A 19,575-nucleotide genomic window follows, 5' to 3' on the forward strand; every position below is an offset into this window, starting at 1 on the left:
TCTGGCTTCGGAGTGGCGCAGCGCCGGCTGTGGCAGCCATTTTGGGGGTGAACCAATGGAAGGAAGACCTTTCTCTCTGTCTCTCTCAAAATTGTGAGAGAGGCCGGCGCTGCGGCTCACTAGGCTAATCTTCCACCTTGCTGCGCCGGCACACCAGGTTCTAGTCCCGGTCGGGGCGCCAGATTCTGTCCCGGTTGCCCCTCTTCCAGGCCAGCTCTCTGCTGTGGCCCGGGAGTGCAGTGGAGGATGGCCCAAGTGCCATGCGGGTCCTGCACCCGCATGGGAGACCAGGAGAAGCACCTGGCTCCTGCCTTCGGATCAGTGTGGTGCGCCAGCCGCAGCAGCCATTGGAGGGTGAACCAACGGCAAAGGAAGACTTTTCTCTCTGTCTCTCTCTCTCTCACTGTCCACTCTGCCTGTCAAAAAAAAAAAAAAAATTAAAAAAATAATTGTGAGAGAGACAATTTGTAACTCTACCTGTTTAAAAAAAAAAAAACCAAGTAAACGATCCTAGGGCAAAAATAAAATAAAAGAGCAGACTACGCAGGAATTCCGCGTGGGTTAGCAATGTGATTCCAGGGCTGGCCCTGTGGCGTAGCGGGTAAAGCTGCCACCTGTAGGGCTGGCATCCCATATGGACACTGGTCCGAGTCCCGGCTGCTCCACTTCCGATCCAGCTCTCTGCTATGGCCTGGGAAAGCAGGCCCAAGTCCTTGGGCCCCTGCACCCATGTTGGAAATCTGGAAGAAGCTCCTGGTTCCTGGTGTTGGATTGGCACAGCTGTGGCCATTGCAGCCATTTGGAGAGTGAACCAGCAGGTGGAAGATCTCCCTCTTTACCTCTCTACCTCTCTGTGTAACTCTGACTTTCAAAAAAAAAAAATACATCTTTAAAAAAAGAAATGTGATTGCATTTCTGAGAAGGAAAGTTCAAGTTCACATTGATGCCAAGGAAGGGGAAATGAGTCAGGAGCAGTTTGTTGTGGACACCGGAGGAAGCTCTTCAGGGTGGCTCAGACGATGGCTTCGGCGAGCTGACGGTGTCAGTAAACTCATCCACACTCGGCACACAAACTAAGTGCAGTAGTGAGGGTAACCACAGCCCCACTGCACACGGAGCCGGTGAGCAGGTGGCAGGTGAGTGCTCTAAGCACCTCTGTGCCGGCTGACTTCTGTCCCACATAGTCACATGTGGGATCCCTGCCACCTCTCAGACTGGGACTGTATTTGGAGGGGTGATTGAGTGCAGATGAAGTTACATGGCCCGGGGTCAATGTGACTGGCGAGGGAAGCCCATGTCGGGACGCAGGGGGAGAGGCCTCAGAGGAAGCCATCGCACTGGCTCCTGGGTCCCAGGGCTGCAGCGGCCAGGACAGCACAGCCTCCTGGAGGGTCTGGGCCCAGCGGCAGCTGTACCGCCAGCACCCCCGCCCTGTGTCTGGGTGCAGGAGGCGCACACTGAGCGCGTTTGGTGTGAGATCAGGGATGCTGTCCCTGCGCAACTTGTGCCTGTGGAAAAAAATGGAAGGGATTGGTGATGTCCTCCAGTGTGGGTGTCCGCCCAGGCTCGCTTCGTGGATGTCTGAGAGCTGCGCTTCTTTCTCATCATGGTTCCACGCGGGAGATGCTCACCCCCCACCGATGTTTCATCGTCTGTATTTTAAAAATGTGTTTGTTAGCTCTTTAGTTTGTTGTGTGTTGTTCGCTGCTCTTGGTCAGGCTGGGATGCTTCCTCCAAAGCCTTGTCCTTTCGGCTCAGCTCCTTTCCGTCCTTAAAACCAGGCCACGGGCGGCGGCGCTGTGGCACAGTGGATAAAGCTGCCATCTGCAGCGCCGGCATCCCATATGGGTACCGCTCCACTTCTGATCCAGCTCCCTGCTGATGTGTCTGGGAAAGCAGTGGAGGGTGGCCCAGGTGCTTGGGTCCCTGAACCTGCATGGGAGACCCCGGGGAAGCTTCTGGCTCCTGGCTTCCGACAGGCCCAGCTCCAGCCGCTGTGGCCATTTCAGGAGTGAACCAGTGGATAGGATATTCTCGCTCTGTCTCTCTCTCTGTCTCTCCCTCTGTAACTCTGTATTTCAGATAAATAAATCTTAAAAAACAAAACAAAACAAAACCTGCCACGGAATCGGCTGGAGTGAGGTGCCCTCTGCCCGCTGGTCTGGATGAGCCTCATGGAGGCCTTCCTCAGGCCTCCTCCTCCTCCGTGCACTCCCTCAGTGCCCCCTCCCGCCTGCTCAGAGTGCATCTCCCGCACCCAGCACAGCCGCGGCACAGGGATCCTCCTCAGTGAGTAAATTAATGGTCTGTCGTTCCTCGAGAGCCAGTCCATCAACACGGTTGAGCATTTTTACAAATTATGGGTTTTTATATATATAGATGTATATATATGATCAAATGTAAAAATTTGACCCCTTTTCGGTGTACAAATTCAGCAGCATTAATTATACTCACATTGTACGACCATCACCACCATCTGCTTACAAAAGTTTTCATCGTCCTGAACAGAAACTGTCCCTCACGAGACAGCCCACCCTGCTGCCACACGCGGCCCCTCGTAACCCCTCACTGGTCCTGCTCCCTGTGAAATCCCGGCCTCCGGCTCGTCCCGCTCAGGCAGCGCTCAGCCGACCTACAGATGTTGCAGCGTGTTCCTCGCGCGGCTGAATCTCGTCCTCTGTGTGGGGCTTTACATCCGCTCACCTGCTCATAGACACCTGGTCCCCACCTTTGGGATCCAAATACCTGGTCAAGTCCCGGCTTTCAGTTTCACCAACCGCGTGTCTGGGCCGGGTGGTAACTCTGGGTTTAACTTTTTGAGGATCCGCCAAGCTGGTTTCCATGGTGGCTGAGGCATTTTGCAGCCTACCAGCAACGCACAGGGTTCCAGCTTCTGCACACTGTTGCCAACAACAGCGTTTTCACTTTAAGGACTTACAGCCGTTCTAGTTGGCGGGAACCGGCCTGGCCCTGCTGCCTGGCGGCATCGAGCATCTGCCCCCGTGCCTATTGGCCGTTCGTGTCTCTTCTCGGACAAACATCTGTTGAAGTCCTTTGCTCGTTTTTCAGTTGTCTTCTTAAACACAATGGTTGAAATTCAAAAGAAAAAAGCCTGCCTGTTAAATTGGGGAGTGGGGGAGGTCCCTCCTAGGAGCCGGCTTTCTACGAAGCTCATCGTCCGATGGTTCAAGGGTGACCAGGTATTCTAATCCTCTGCACTGCCCACCTGCTTCCTGGGCTCGCTCCCACTTTTTTCGCCCAAGCGTTAGCTGAAACTTCATTTATTTTATTTTTTTTTTTTTTTAAGATTTACTTGTTTATTTAAAAGACAGAGTTACAGAGAGGAAGACAAAGGTCTTCCGTCCTCTGGTTCACTCCCCAAATGGCTGCAAGGGCCAGAGCTGGGCTGATCCAAAATCAGGAGCCAAGAGCTTCTTCCAGGTCTCCCATGTGGGTGCAGGGGCCCAAGGACTTGGGCTGTCTTCCGCTGCTTTCCCAGGCGCATTAGGAAGCTGGATCGGAAGTAGAGCAGCCGGAACAGCACTCATATGGGATGCCGGCACTGCAGGTGGCAGCTTTACCCGCTATGCCACAGTGCCAGCCCCTCAGCTTAAACATCAAATGATTCCCTAATAAAGAGTCAAACTGCAAAATTTCACTTTGGGAACTGTACGGTTTCCGGCACGTTTTAGAGATGAGAGAAGTAGGTTGTCAGTCAGCATTAGGGGGACGCTCTCAGCAGTGACCATGTGACATAAGTGGACTCTGCTCAGATTTCCAGTGTCTTCTGCTGTGGGGGCTTCCAGCCTGGGTGGGAGGTGGAGAGGCTAGTGTTTCCTGGGTCGACGCCAGGACTCAGTGGAGCGAGCTGGTCTCTCTGTGAACTGTGATCGGAACGAGAACCAGCGGAGAGCTGCAGCCAAGGGACCAGTCCTGACACAGAGACACATCTGCCAGGGCTCCAGGCCCCAGCCCGGCACTTGCTGGCACGGCTGCTGTTGGCACCACCAGCAGCTGTGGGCCAAGGGGGTCATATCTTTTGTGGTATTTGGAATGAAGAATTCCCAGTGGGAACTTCAAAGCTATTCAGAGAGGGTAAAATGATGGAGGGTGGCAGCGGGGAGATGCACACCCTGCGTGCTTCTGTGCCGGCTGCTGGAATATGCAGTCGCGTGGGCCTTGATTAAAACTATTTTTCATTTTTTAAGGTCCTTGAAGAAGAAAATCTGTCATTCCACGGTCCCGGAACAGTTCGATGTATCTTTTTCCTTTCTCTGTTCAAATTGAATATTTTCTTATTTGGAATATCCTGCCTCATTCCATGGAGGATTTTGATATCTTTTAACAGTTAACAAACCCTATATTCATTAACAACCACATACATTTTTTTTTCCCTGCTCCCTCCCCATTCAAAAAAAAAAAAAAAAAAAAGGAACAAAGCTTTCTTGAGGTCTCTCAACATTGAGTTAAATGAGCAATTTGATGAGCTTTGACATGGTGTGTGTCCATGAAACCCCGGCCACCACCAGGATAACGAAGATACTTGTCTTTTCAAGCTCCTTTGTCTGCCCTGCCCCCCCCCCCCCAGCCACTGACTTGTCACTCTTCCGTTAGTTTGCGTTTTGCATAATTGCATAAAGGGAACTACAAGGTACCTGCTCTATTTTCTGGCTTCTTTCACCTGGTGTTGTTTTTCTGAATATGTTTTTGCTGATGAGTACTGTTGTATGGATGTGCCGCAGTTTGTTCAGCTGTTGTCTTGTGGATGGACACTTGGGCTGTTTCCAGTTTTTGGCTGTTGTGTGTAAAGCCACTTTGGGGCTGGCACTGCAGCACAGTGCGTTAAGATGCGGGTGCTTGGGACGCCCAGTATCCCAGATCTGAGTGCCAGTTTGCGTCCCGACTGTTCTCTCCATCCAGCTCCCTGCTATGGCCTGGAAAAGCAGCTGAGGATGGCCCAGGTGTTGGGCCCCTGCACCCCTGGGGGTTGGAGTTCAGTCCTGGCTGTTGTAGGCATTTGGGGAGTAACGCAGCTGACAGGATATCTGTCTCTCTGTTACGCTTTCAAATAAGTAAATTTTTTAAATGTACAAATAAAGCTGCTTTGAATATTTGTATGAACACAGCTTTCATTGCTTTGGGTAAATATCTAGGGATGGAATGATCAGTTTTCTTCATTCTTTTAAAGTCTTTAGGTCTGCAGTGCTGTTATTTCTCTTGTTTCTGATATTGGTATTTTTGTATCTTTTCTTTTTCTCCGAGCGCTGTGTCAGTTTCATTTATTTTCTCAGAAAAGCAGCTTTTCGTGTGTTGAGTCTCCCGTGTCTTCCCTGCCTTGCTGCTCACTGCTGCCTTGGAGACGCCACCTTCCTTCTGCTTGCTCTGGGTGACTTCAGGTGGATGCTGGGGTCATCTCAGCTCCCCCCTCCTTTCTGCTGTTCTAATGGAGCTATTCTTTTTTTAAACATTGCATTTATTTACTTATTTGAGAGGTAGAGTTATAGACAGGGAGGAGGAGACAGAGAAAGGTCTTCCATCTGCTGGTTCACTCCCCAGATGGCCGCAATAGCTGGAGCTGAGCCAATCTGAAGGCAGAAGCCAGGAGCTTCTTCTGGGTCTCCCATGCAGGTGCAGGGGCCCAGGCACTTGGGCCTTCTTCTACTGCTTTCCCAGTGTACATCTGATTGCACCAGGTGTGCTTGCCTGCAGGACCGTCCTGTCTGCAGTGGGTCGCCTTTGCTCCCAAGTTGACCGTGTCTGTGTGGGTCTGTTTCTGGACGCTACTCTGCCCCATTGATCTGTGCGTCTGCTCTTTCCCCAGACACAGAGTTGGGTCAGTGCAGCTTCATTGGGCCTTGAGGTCAGCCAGGGTGAGCTCTGTGGCCTCCTCGCTCTTCTTTAGTGCAGGTGGGGAATTCTGGGTCCTTGGCCTCTCCAGGGACACTTCAGAATCACTTTGTAAATGGTCACAGGGTAGCTCAGTGGAGTTTCGACTGAGGTTGTGTTGAGTCTGAAGAGCAAGTTGGAAGAATTGATGTCCTAACTGTATTCGATTTTCTAATCCATGAACTTCAAATATCCATTAACCTAAATCTTCGATTTTCTTCATCATAATTTTATAGTTTTCTGCATTTGGCTCCTGTACATACTTTGTTAGACTTAATCCTACTTATTTCATTTTTGGTGCTATTGTAAATGATTTGATTTTTTTTAAGATTTCAAATACTAATCATTCATTTTTGACCTATAAGAAAGCAGTTGGTGGGGGCTGGCGCTGTGGTATAGGTGCTAGGCTTCCTCCTGCAGTGCTAGCACCCCATGTGGTCACTGGTTCAAGTCCCAGCTGCACCACTTCCAATCCAGCTCCCTGTTATGGCCTGGGGAAGCTAGAAGATGGCCCAAGTCCTTGGGCCCCTGTACCCACATGGGAGACCTGGAGGGTGCTCCTGGTTCCTGCCTTCAGATCAGCCCAGCTCAGGCTGTTGTGGGCATTTTGGGAGTGATCCAGCAGATGGAAGACCTTTCTCTCTTTCTCCTTTTTCTAATCTCTCCCTCTCTCTGTCTTAATTCTACCTCTCAAAAAAATAAATAAAATCTTTTTTTTAAAGAAAGCAGTTGGGTTTTATATATTAACCTTTGACTGTGGAAGCATGTTAGTAACTGCTTAGCTCCCAGAGGGTTTTTGGGTTGCTGTTGATTATCGGGATTTTTTTGTATAATGTCCTCTGCAAACAGCAGGGTTTTATTCCTTCCTCCTGATCTGCACGTTTTACTTCCTTTCCTGTCTTACAGCTCGAGCCAGGACTTTGTAGGTGATACCAAATAGGAGTGGCGAGAGGCGACACCCTTTTTTGTCCGCAGTCTTAGGGGAAAGCGTCCAGTTTCTCAGCATTATGTCCTGTGTCAGCTGCAGGTTTTCTTCTTGGTAAGGAGGTCCTCCTGTACTCCTGGCTCCTCAGATTTCCTGTATCCCACCAGATTTAGACAATTTGATTTTGATCTGTCTTGGTGTAATTTTCTTCATGTTTCCTAGCTGTGGAATTCACTGAGCTTGATCTTGTAGATTTATAACTTTTGAAAATTTAGAAAATTCCAGCTACTTTTTCCTGCATCTTTTTTTTTTTTTTGACAGGCAGAGTGGACAGTGAGAGAGAGAGACAGAGAGAAAGGTCTTCCTTTGCCGTTGGTTCACCCTCCAATGGCCGCCGTGGCTGGCGCGCTGCAGCCAGTGCACCACGCTGATCCAAAGCCAGGAGCCAGGTACTTATCCTGGTCTCCCATGGGGTGCAGGGCCCAAGCACTTGGGCCATCCTCCACTGCACTCCCTGGTCACAGCAGAGAGCTGGCCTGGAAGAGGGGCAACCGGGACAGAATCCGGCGCCCTGACCGGGACTAGAACCCAGTGTGCCGGCGCCGCTAGGTGGAGGATTAGCCTAGTGAGCCGCGGCGCCGGCTTCCTGCATCTTTTTTTTTCTTCCCTCTCTCCTCTCCTTTAGGGACTGGGGTTATCTAGACGTTGGGACCCTTGGCTGAATCTTAGAAAGTATCTAATGTACCCTTGCCTCACCCCCGTCTCTGTCTGTTGCATTTTGGATGGTTTCTATGGCTGTGTCTTCAAGTGTACTAATCTTTTCCGTAAATTTCATCCAGTGCATTGTAGTTTTTATTGTATCTGGAAGTCTGATTTATTTTTACCCTTGTATTTTCCATGTCTCTATGTAACATACTGTTATCTCCTTCCCCTAACGTCTTCAGTGCACACAATATAAAATATAATAGCTGACCAGTTTTTTGTTTTGACTACCAAGTCTATTATCTGTGTTAGCTTTGCTTGGCTGATTCTTTTCTTCATTATGGGTCATGTTTGCCTGCTTCTTGAATGCTGCTCGGGTTTTATTGGACGCCAGATACTGTGGACTTTACCTGGCTGGGGGCAGGCTATTTTTGCATTCCTGTAAATATTTCTGAGTGTTGTTATGGCCTGTGGTTAAGTCACTTGGAAACATTTTTATCCTTCTGGATCTCGCTCTTAAACATATTTGGGGTAGAGGAAGCCACAGTGGCACTGGAGGCAGGACGTTGTCCTGGGAGTCCTGGACGCCCTGTGGCGGTGAGTGTGTGCACGCGGGCTGGGGGAGACAGGAGCTGCTCCCAGCCCTGGGGCGCTGCTGCTCGTCTGCTCTGATGTTGGGGTGCTGCCTTCTCCAGCCCCCAGTGGTTTCCTTCCATCCCGGTTCTGGGGGAAGCTCACCTGGAGACGCGGGTGTTCTCCGCAGAGCTGCCCTCCCCAGCACTGCCTTGAGCACCCTCATCTTGGCCACACGTGGCAGCTCCGTCTGCTCCCCACGGCGAGACTGCCAGGCTTGCCCTCCCCGCACACGTCCTGGGAGCTCTGCACCCTGTGTGCTGGGACGGTCGGTCGTGGGGTCACCTCTCGTTTGCCACCTCGCAGCTGTAGCTGGCCTCACTGTCTGGTGTCGGAAGAGCCACTGTTTAAGATATTTTATCTGCTCCTTTCAGCTGTTTAAGGCAGGGTGGTAAATCCAGTCTAATATTTCTGCTTGCCTGGAGGCGAAGTTGATGGCACTTCTTTTTTTTTTTTTTTTTTTTAAGGTGAAGTTACAGAGAGGGAGAGGCAAAGACAGAGGTCGAGAGAGAAGGAAGTCTTCCATCCACTGGCTCACTCCCCAAAATGGCCTCAGCAGCCAGGGCTGGACCAGACTGAGGCCAGGAACCAGGAGCTTCTTTTGGGATCCAAGCACTTGGGCCATCTTCCATGGCTTTTCCAGGCCATAGCAGAGAGCTAGGTGGGAAGTGGAGCAGCCGGGACTCGAACTGGTGCCCATACGGGATGCCGGCGCTGCAGGCAGCAGCTTTGTCCACTATGACATAGTACTGGCCCCTCGCTGGCACTTTTTAAAAGTATTTCACTCCCCAAATGCTGTAATACCTGGGGCTTGACCAGGCTGAAGTCAGATCCCGAAACTCAATCCAGGTCTCCCACATGGGTGGCAGGGACCCAGGTCCTGGGTCATCTCCTGCTACCCCCCCCCCCCCAGGCTGCATGTTAGCAGGAAGCTGGACAGGAGACTGTCTGAGCAAGGGTGTGGTCTCCCTAGTGCTATCTTAGCTTCTGACCCAATGCCTACCCCCGGTAAACACGGATTTGTTTAGTTGAAAGGTGGACACACACAGGTTCTACCTTTAGATGGGAATCTAAACAGGTAATTTCTACAACAAAAACTTAGGTATTTTAGTCTAAAGAGTGTTTCTTTGGGAGGCAGAGGCAGAGAAAGTAGCAGAAAGATCTCCTATTTACTGGGTCACGCCCAAGTGTGCACAGCGTTCAGGGCTGGGGCCGAAGCTGCTGTTTTCTTTCGTCACCATCTTTCAAAAATCAACCATGTCTGCTGTAATTCCCTGTAAAAGGCACACCAGCTCGAGTATATTTTAGATAATTTTTTACTGGGGAACCAATTGCTTGGCTAAAGCCCCCCACTTAAACTGGGCTTTTCTGGTGTTTATCTCAAGTACTGAAGAATAAAGGTGGGCGATTGGCCTAGGGATTGAGACAGCAGTTCGCATGCTTGCTTCCAGTACCGGAGTACTGTGCTCCAGTACCTGGCTGCGGCTCCGGCTTAACTCCAGCCTCCAGTTGATGCAGACCCTCGGAGGCAGTGCTGATGGCCCAGTAATTGGATTCTTGCTACCATATGGGAGACCTGGACTGAGTTCCTGGCTCCTGACTTTGGCCTGGACCAGTCTTGGCTGTGGGCAGGCATTTGGGGAGTGACTCAGCAGATGGGAACTCTCTGTCCATCCATCCAGATCTTTCTCTCTCAGTATTTCTATAAAACTATGAAAGAACAGGCTCTCATGTAAGGGAATATTGTCCTAAACCAATCAAAACTACCAAGTGTAGAAGACCATTACTTTTATGGGTAATGTAAGCATCTTGTACTTTAAATAAAAAAAATTACACTAATGGAAGTTAATAGGAAGAAAGTGAGCAGAGTACTGTTTACTTATGAGACTATGATATCAAGTAAGAAATTGTTAAAGTTACCTTTTTTTTTTTTTTTTTTTTTTTTTTTGACAGGCAGAGTGGACAGTGAGAGAGAGAGAGACAGAGAGAAAGGTCTTCCTTTGCCATTGGTTCACCCTCCAATGGCCGCCGCGGCTGGCGCACTGCGGCCAGCGCACCGTGCTGATCCGATAGCAGGAGCCAGGTACTTTTCCTGGTCTCCCATGGGGTGCAGGGCCCAAGCACTTGGGCCATCCTCCACTGCACTGCCGGGCCACAGCAGAGAGCTGGCCTGGAAGAGGGGCAACCAGGACAGAATCCGGCGCTCCGACCGGGACTAGAACCTGGTGTGCCGGCGCCGCAAGGTGGAGGATTAGCCTAGTGAGCCACGGCGCCAGCCGTAGAAATTGTTAAAGTTACCTTTTTAGATACTTTTTGTTTAGTCAGTTTATGAACTGAAGACGTATCTGGAAGGTGCAGCAAATGTAGCCAGTGAGCAGTGCGGTGGTCTCCATGTGCCACCAGCTCCATACCCTTACCCTCATTATTTTGTCTGTTCTGCTCCTCCCCACCTCCCTAATGTTACTCTTTCCTTTTCGGCTTAGTATTTGGCCACCTGGCTTGACTTACTGGGACACTATCACAAGGCTCTGCTTCCCTGTGTCTCTCCCCACAGCTGTCCCGGAGACCAGAGGTGCCCTTCCTGCTCTGGGGACGTCTTAGCCCGAGGTGAGGCTCGAGGTCACACTGCTCTGCACACCATCAGGAGTTCACTTTCTGTTCAGCTGCAGGATCTCATGTTTGCTCTAAAACCCTGCACTGGATGGAAACGGAACTAGCAGCCCGGAAGTGCCCAGGACTTTTGGCTGCTGACAAATCAGATCTCCCTTGCAAAGGCAGTTGAGTACACGCACAGTGTGTATTTGTAGTGTTCTGTAGACATCCCAAAGGTTTCAAGGAATCCCAGGCCCCATGGTTGATAACCACAGTTAGGCAAAGTGAAGTGAGTAGAGTTCAAGTAGTTAGGCCGGCGCCGCGGCTCACTAGGCTAATCCTCCGCCTTGCGGTGCCGGCACACCGGGTTCTAGTCCCGATCGGGGCGCCGGATTCTGTCCTGGTTGCCCCTCTTCCAGGCCAGCTCTCTGCTGTGGCCCGGGAGTGCAGTGGAGGATGGCCCAAGTGCTTGGGCCCTGCACCCCATGGGAGACCAGGAGAAGCACCTGGCTCCTGCCGTTGGATCAGTGCGATACGCCGGCTGCGGCGGCCATTGGAGGGTGAACCAACAGCAAAGGAAGACCTTTCTCTCTGTCTCTCTGTCTCTCTCTCTCTCACTGTCCACTCTGCCTGTCAAAAAAAAAAAAAAAAAAAAAAAAAAGACAAAGTAGTTAGCAAGTTTCCTAAAGCCTCAGCTAGAGACTTTCAGACTGGCTTTGCTGTGGTGCCGTCCTCCATCACCTGTGACTGGAGCACATCCTCGTGCTGCGCTGGCGACCACGCTGGGAGCTGTGTGCTGGCGACTCTGGTGATCTTGGAGCTGGCTGGGAGCTGTTTATTTGCTCCCCCATCCGCGTTCCTTTTTGTCTGCTCTGGTCATTTGCTGGCCGATCTCTCCCTGCTGGACCACTTGCTCCGAGACAGGGAGATCGCCCAGCACTTGGTGCGGACCAGAAGGAAACACAGTGACAGCTCACTGGGTTGGACCGAGGGTTCGCTGGCTTGAGAGTCTGAGTTTCAGTGTGTTTGGTCCAGGTTCCAGCACCACCGTGGTACACGCTGAACTTGCAGGGAGAAGATCCTCAGGCCATTTCTTCCCGGATTCCAGGGGTGCTGCTGAGGCTCTGGCCGTCGTCGGCAGGAGCGGCATTTCTGTGTCTGTAGGATTCTTCCAGCCAATGACGCGAACATCTGCTCGTGAGCTCCCTGTAGGCATTTTCTTTTACAATAAGGTCGAGTCCTGTGATTTTCTATGAAGTGAATTTCAGAGCCACAGCCCCTGGGGATGAGCCCCGGGATGAGCAGGCCCTGGGGCATGAGCCCTGGGATGAGCAGGCCCCGGGATTCCTGGCAGGCCCTGGGATTCCTGGCTGTCCCCATGACCGAAGCAGGCCTGGGCGCCTTAGAGCAGAAATGAAGCTGGAGCCGGTCAGCTGGGAGGGCGTGGGGGCTGCGAGCCCAACGGGGGTCAGCTGGGGGGGCGTGGGGGCTGGGAGCCCACGGGGGTCAGCTGGGGGGCGTGGGGGCTGCGAGCCCACGGGGGTCAGCTGGGGAGGCGTGGGGGCTGGGAGCCCACGGGGGTCAGCTGGGAGGGCGTGGGGGCTGGGAGCCCACGGGGGTCAGCTGGGAGGGCGTGGGGGCTGCGAGCCCGACAGGGGTCAGCTGGGGGGGCGTGGGGGCTGGGAGCCCACGGGGGTCAGCTGGGGGGGCGAGGGGGCTGGGAGCCCACGGGGGTCAGCTGGGGGGGCGTGGGGGCTGCGAGCCCACGGGGGTCAGCTGGGAGGGCGTGGGGGCTGCGAGCCCACGGGGGTCAGCTGGGGGGGCGAGGGGGCTGGGAGCCCACGGGGGTCAGCTGGGAGGGCATGGGGGCTGCGAGCCCATGGGGGTCAGCTGAGGGGGGGGCGTGGGGGCTGCGAGCCTGACGGGGGAGCTGAAACCCAGGCCCGACAAGCACAGAGGAGTGAGGACGTGTTGCTTCGCCTGGTGACTGCCTGTGTCTGTGGGATCTAACAGTGTTTCGTATCACCTACGTGTTTTGCCAGCAGCGCGAGCCAGGGAAAGCCAGCTTCCAGACGAGAGGTTTATCTGCCAGTCCTTGAGCTTTGCTGTGTGATTGGCTCCAAAATACTGAAGCCTGAGGTTTTTCTTTCTAGATAACATATGTCTAGTAGTTGGGAAAAGGTAAAATGTTGCAAGAACTGTGTGTGTCTTAGCAGTAGGCATAGAGGCCGCGTGTGACAGCTGTTACCGTCAGCTGGGAGGCCCTGCGCTGAGGGCTCTAAGGCGGCCAGGAGCTCCAAGTTCTCTGATGTCCCTGATGGAGGGGAGAGGGACCCCGGGGTGGGAGGGGAGGGTGTGGGATGCATGGGAGGTGGTGCACTGCAGAGGTCGCTATCCACTCTGTGCTGTTTCAGCCATCAGGAAGCGAGGGCCTCTCAGGAAGAGGGGCCGGTGCCAGGTGAATCTTTTCAGAGCCCGCCCCCTCCCCTGCCCCTAGGCCTCTGTTTCCAGGAGATTTTCAAATCAAGAGCCTGTGGTTATCTCTAGGTCATGAGATAATCATCTGAAAGCACACCTCCCTCACCTTTTAAACAGAGTAAAATACACAGGCTCCCGTGATCCTTTACGGAAACAGCAGGAATTAAACGCCATGGCCACACAGAGCTACCTGGGGGGTCTAGGTAAAGGGCAGAGCTACAAAGCCCTTGTGCAGGGCGCCTGAGTCCAGGGGTTCTGGGGGCCTTCTTGGACCCATGGCATCACCCAGAGCTCAGCCAGATTCCAGGCCAGCTGCGTCTCAGCTCAGAGAGCAGGGAGACCTGTCCATCCATCTGCCGCCTGTCCATCACATGGGGCTGAGTGGGGCTTGTGTCCTGTCAAACCAGGTTGTACCTGCATCACATGGGGCTGAGTGGGGCTTGTGTCCTGTCAAACCAGGTTGTACCTGAAGCGGTGTCTCTGCCTGTAGCGCAGACCTCCCTCTGCGTGTCACAGGCTGCTCAGTAACTGTTGGTGATTGTTGGGGCGGACGTTTGGTGCAGAAGATGGGTGCCATGTGGGACGCCTGCAGGCCACATAAGAGAGCCTGGTTCAAGTCCCGGCTCCTCCACTTCCAATCAGCCTCCTGCTAATGTGTCCCCAGGCAGGTGGCCGGTGATGGTTCAAGTGCTTGGGTTCCTGCCACCTATTTGGGGGACCTGGGTTGAATTCTGGGCTCTTGACTTTGGCCTACCCAAGCAGTTGGGCCATCCTCTGCTGCTTTCCCAGGCGCATTAGCAGAGAGCTGGATCAGAAGTGGAGTGGCCGGGACCTGAACTGGTGCCTATATGGGATGCTGGCGTCACAGGCAGTGGCTTCACCCTCTATGCCACAGCACCGGCCCTGAAAGGTTCCACTACTGATGGCTGTAGCGAACTCCATGGTAACCTTTGGAAGAACAGGGACTAAAATGACCTCTGCATAACCACCTTGCAAAAGTTTGTGCCGCCGGCGCCACGGCTCACTAGGCTAATCCTCCGCCTGCGGCGCCAGCACACTGGGTTCTAGTCCCGGTCGGGGTGCCTGATTCTGTCCCGGTTGCTCCTCTTCCAGTCCAGCTCTCTGTTGTGGCCCAGGAAGGCAGTGGAGGATGGCCCAGGTGCTTGGGCCCTGCACCCGCATGGGAGACCAGGAGAAGCACCTGGCTCCTGCCTTCGGATTGGCGCAGCATGCAGGCCGCAACGCACCAGATGTAGCAGCCACTTGGGGGGTGAACCAACGGAAAAAGGAAGACCTTTCTCTCTGTCTCTCTCTTTCTCACTATCTAACTCTGCTTGTCAAAAAATAAAAAAATTTAAAAATTAAAAAAAAAAAGCAAAAGTTTGTGCCGCACGCCTCGTCTAACAAGGTTTTCTGTGACGGCAACCAGATGAAATTTCCCAGCTTGTGCTGTGGAATCCTCTGGAATGCTCAGAGACTGGAACTGGTTTGCTTCAACCAGGCTTTGTGTTTTCCATGATGCTGATCGGACTTTCCCCGCCGAACCCAAGTGTGAAGTGTGCAGGCCGCTTGTGTCCAGCAGGTGAGGGCCTTGCACTTGTGCCTGAGATGCGTCAGCTGCAGAGCCACGCGCCAGGAAGTCCACTGCACTCTAGAGCAGTGATCCGGGCTGCACTTGAAAGGCACAGAACTGTGTTGTCTCAACTCTGGGGGTTTGCTTAAGCCCACCGGTGCTCCCCACAGACTGTACAGACCCTAGTCCAAGAGCATGGAGAATGGTGGGGGTGGCTCCAGGCCAGAGGGCCAGGGAAGGGTATTTGCAGGTTGTTCTTGCTTCGTGGTTGGATTTCTTTAAGGAGCTGTGCCTAGAACATATTCTTAGAAAGATGACACGATGTTTCCTTGGTTGGAACTCAGTGTTTTAGATGCACACCAGGACTTAATAAGCTCTCTTGACAAACAGATACTCTCAGAAGCTACATAGAGACACTTGGAAAATATTTCTTTTTTCCTTTAAAAGATTTATTTATTTGTTTGAAAGGCAGAGTTACAGAGAAGCAGAGAGAGGGGGAGAGAGAGAGAGAGAGTGAGAGGTCTTCCATCCTTGGGTTCACTCTCCAGATGGCTGCAACTGCTGGAGCTGGGCTGATCCGAAGCCAGGAGCCAGGAGCCAGGAGTTTCTTCCGGGTCTCCACGTGGGGCAGGAGCCCAGGGACTTGGACCATCTCCTATTGCTTTCCCAGACCATAGCAGAGAGCTGGATCGGAAGTGGAGTAGCCGGAATCGAACTGGCACCCATATGGGATGCCAGCATTGCAGGTGGTGGCTTTACCTGCTACACCACAGCACCAACCCCTGGAAAATATTTCTACCCATGAAGCAATGATGTTACTTAGAACATTGAATTTAGAGGCCAGACAGGGTCTCTCCAGGAAGCGGAAGTCTTAAGATCGCAATGTCAGAGGCCGCTGACTGCGCTGTGACTCGTCTGTGTGTTTTCGTGCTTCATGCTTTGGTTTAAATGCTTCCTTTGCTTGGAGGGCTGCTCTTGCTTTGCCGGCTGGTGAACATTTCTGCCCTTCAGGGCCTCTGCTTGATCCTAGTTTTCCGAATGCAATTAATGTCCTACTAATATCCTGTGTTCACTGACCTCTTTGTCAGGGTGACTCAGGAACTTGCAGACATGGGCCAGCGCCGTGGCTCACTTGGTTAATCCTCTGCCTGCGGCGCCAGCATCCCATATGGGCGCCGGGTTTTAGTCCCGGTTGCTCCTTTTCCAGGCCAGCTCTCTGCTGTGGCCCGGGAGGGCAGTGGAGGATGGCCCAGGTTCTTGGGCCCTGCACCTGCATGGGAAACCAGGAGGAAGCACCTGGCTCCTGGCTTCGGTTCGGCATGGCTCCAGCCATAGCTGCCATTTGAGGGGTGAAGCAACGGAAGGAAGACCTCTCTCTGTCTCTCTCTCACTGTCTAGCACTATCTGTCAAATAAATAAATAAATAAATAAATAAATAAATAAATAAATAAATAAAAGAAACTTGTAGATGTGCGCTTCCCCTAGACAGAGAGCTCCTTCAGGATAGCTGTGACTGAATCGTTTTATATCTCTTGCAACCAACCGAGTGTGTGCTTACCTATTTGTGCGTTACTTTACCAAATATGTATTGAGTGCCTCCTGTTACATTCTGAGGGGCGAGCGGTGGAATGGTTGCTGCTTTATGGGGCTTGAGTGATCTTTTTCAAAAACCAGCTTTTCTCTTTTTCTAACATGTAGATTTTTTAAAGCTATTAATTTTCCTCAAAGTGTTTCTTTGACTGCATGTCGTGCATTTTGGTGTGATAAGTTTTCATAGTCATTCAATGAGAAGTATTTTTCTGATGTCTCCTGTGATGTCTTCATTGACTTAATGATTGTTTAGAAGAGTGCTGGTTAATTACCAAACATTTCTGGCTGTTCTGGCTATCTTATTTTTTATTTCTACTTTAATACTGTTGTGGTCTGAGCACATACTTTTTTAATCGTTAAATGTATTCATATCTGTTTTATGGCCAGAATATCCTGCATCCAAGTAAATGTACCATGTGGACTGTTCTGTAGTTTTTTTTTGTTTTTGTTTTTGTTTTTGTTTTAATGCAGAACAACTAAGTCAAGGTGGTTTATTGTGTTGTGCAAATCTTCTGTGTCCATACTGATTGTTTTAAAGTATTATTTATTTATTTGAAAGTCAGAGTTACAGAGAGGTAGAGACACACACAGAGAGAGGTCTTCCATCCACTGACTCATTCCTTGATGACCACAACCGCTGGAGCTGGGCTGATCTGAAGCCAGGAGCCAGGAGCTTCTTCCAGGTCTCCCACGTGGGTGCAGGGGCTCAGCACTTGGACCATCTTCTGCTGCTTTCCCAGGCCACAGCAGAGAGCTGGATCAGAAGAGGAGCAGCTGGAACTTGAACCGGTGCCCGTATGGAATGCCGGCACCGCAGGCAGCGGCCTTACCCGCAGTGCCACAGTGCTGGCCCCGTGCTTCATGTGTTCTGAAGCTCTGGTATCAGGCACATACATGCTTGTGATTGCCAGGTCTTCCTGATAATTTATGGTTTTTTCATTATTAAATGACCCCCCGTCTCTAGTAATACATTTTTATTTGACATTTATTTTTATCTGATACTAATATTGGTGCACCTGCCTCTTACGCTTCCTATTTGCGTGGTATATGTTTTTCCCTTCATTTACCTTCAACCTATCTATTCTTTGTATTTAAAGTCTTCCTCTTGTAAATAGTGTGTAGTTAGGTCTTTTTTAAAAAAATTAATTATGCGATAGGCAGAATGACAGAGAGAGAAAGCCCTTGCATCCACTGGTTCATTCCCCAGATGCTGCCACAACCAGGGCTGGCCAGGCTGAAGCCAGAGGCCAGGAGCTCCATCCAGGTCTCCCACACGGCGGGGGAGGGGGGGCTGGCACTCAAGTGCTGGAGCCAGCACCTGCTGCTTCCCTGGCACTTATCAGGGAGCCGGATTGGAAGCAGAGTAGCCAGGACTCCAAAATAGAATGTGGGCATCCCAAATGGCAACTGAACCCTGTGCACAATGCCCCCGTTTAATGGGGTCTTGTTGAAAGCTGTTTTTATTCAGGGCACTGAGGAGTAGCAGGTTAAGCTGCTGCCTGTGATGCTGGCATCCCTCATGGGCGCCAGTGCATGTCCCATCCAGCTCCCCGCTAATGCACCTGGGAGAGCAGTAGAAGATGGGCCACGTGCTTGGGCCCCTGCACCCACGTGGGAGACCTGAAGAAGCTCCTGAATCCTGGCCCAGCCCCGGCCATTGTGGCCATCTGGGGAGTGAACCATCGGAAGGAAGATTGTTCTCTCCATCTGTCCCTCTCTCTCTCTAACTCTACGCTTCAAATAAATCAGTGAATCATCAAAAATTATTTTTATTCTACATTCTCTGCCTTCTTGTTGGTGTATTTAATACAATTACTGCTTTAATGTAACATTTAAGGTAATTATCGCTGGGCTGGGTACCATTTTATTTTTTTTTTCTTGTCTCCTTTTTGTATTTCAATTCCTTATTTCCTTTCTTCTTATGGGTTATTTCACGATAGGATTTCACTGGAATTTTAGCTACAGTCGTTTATCGAGGATTACAATCCACATCTGTAACTTTTTCATTTACAGTACCATTAACCACTTCCAGTTGATAATAACCACTTGTAAGTCCCAGAGACGTGAACTGTCGTGCCCAAAGGAACACCATGTAATGCAGACAGGGTAGAACCGGCAGGTGGGTAGCTCATCTGAAGTCAAGTGTAGCAAGCTTCCAGTGTAACACAGACTCCTCTCCTCTCACTGGTTCAGTATTAGGGTTGGTGGTGGATTAAGCCTGTGAACGTGGAGTGGATTAAAACTGTGTCTTTGCAAAAACTGGTAAAAGGAAGAGAGAGAGGGAGGGAGGGAGTTTGGGGGGAGGGTGGAGGGAGAGAAGTGTGGTTGTTTTCTTGGAACTGCACCTGTGGAATGCATGAACTCTCTTCACTTTATATTAATAAAAAGTAAAAAAGGACAAAAACTTCAAAAAAAATAATAGCCACTTACGCGCAATCTATTGGGCATGATAACTATTGTATTGTAGTCTCGAGTGGGTTTCTAAAAAGATTTATTTGAAAAGCACAGTGGCAGATGGAGAGACAGAAAGAGAGTGAGGGAGAGAGAGAGAGAGAGAGAGAGCCACCTCCCATCCACTGGTTCATTCCCCACATGCCCACAACAGCCAGGGTTGGGCCAGGCTTGGGCCAGGGACTCCATCTGGGTCTCCCAAGTGGCAGCTTAGCCTACTGTGCCACACATCTGTGTCCTACTATGATATACCTTGGGGTGGGCTCAGTTACATTTTTTTTTTGACAGGCAGAGTGGACAGTGAGAGAGAGAGGGAGAGGGAGACAGAGAGAAAGGTCTTCCTTTTGCCATTGGTTCACCCTCCAATGGCTGCCGTGGCCGGCACACTGCGCCTATCCGAAGGCAGGAGCCAGGAGCCAGGTGCTTCTCCTGGTCTCCCAAGGGGTGCAGGGCCCAAGCACCTGGGCCATCCTCCACTGCACTCCCTGGCCACAGCAGAGAGCTGGCCTGGAAGAGGGGCAACCGGGACAGAATCCGGTGCCCCGACCAGGACTAGTACCCGGTGTGCCGGCGCCGCTAGGCGGAGGATTAGCCTAGTGAGCCGCGGCGCCGGCCTTCAGTTACATTTTAATTATACATTTCTATCACTCCAATTTGGGGTCCTTAAGTCATTAGTTTTTTATTTTTTTCTGCCCTGTTCTCTCACTCTTTTCCTTCTCGTATGACGGTTAACTTGTGCTGGACC

The 19,575-nt window shown here is 51.5% G+C and overlaps 1 protein-coding gene across 23 annotated transcripts in view; it reads left to right on the plus strand.

Annotated features, from left to right (window-relative positions):
* EML1 (EMAP like 1) overlaps positions 1-19,575 on the plus strand; it is a 185,047-nt gene that overhangs the window by 81,019 nt on the left and 84,453 nt on the right. For 3 of the 23 annotated variants that reach the window (XR_016226432.1, XM_089322048.1, XM_089322050.1), the window contains exon 1: positions 10,706-10,753. The exons of 18 other annotated variants lie outside the window; for them this stretch is intronic. The gene's annotated coding sequence lies outside the window, so the exon portion shown is untranslated. Of the gene's footprint in view, positions 1-6,791; positions 6,926-10,705; positions 10,754-18,397; positions 18,499-19,575 lie in introns of those variants that run through there. 2 more of the 23 variants (XM_089322047.1, XM_070065393.2) reach the window with 2 other exon arrangements.

The sequence above is a fragment of the Oryctolagus cuniculus genome, chromosome 20 (assembly GCF_051225735.1).
Source record: "Oryctolagus cuniculus isolate XC-2025 breed Fujian yellow rabbit chromosome 20, ASM5122573v1, whole genome shotgun sequence".
Lineage (NCBI taxonomy): Eukaryota > Metazoa > Chordata > Mammalia > Lagomorpha > Leporidae > Oryctolagus > Oryctolagus cuniculus.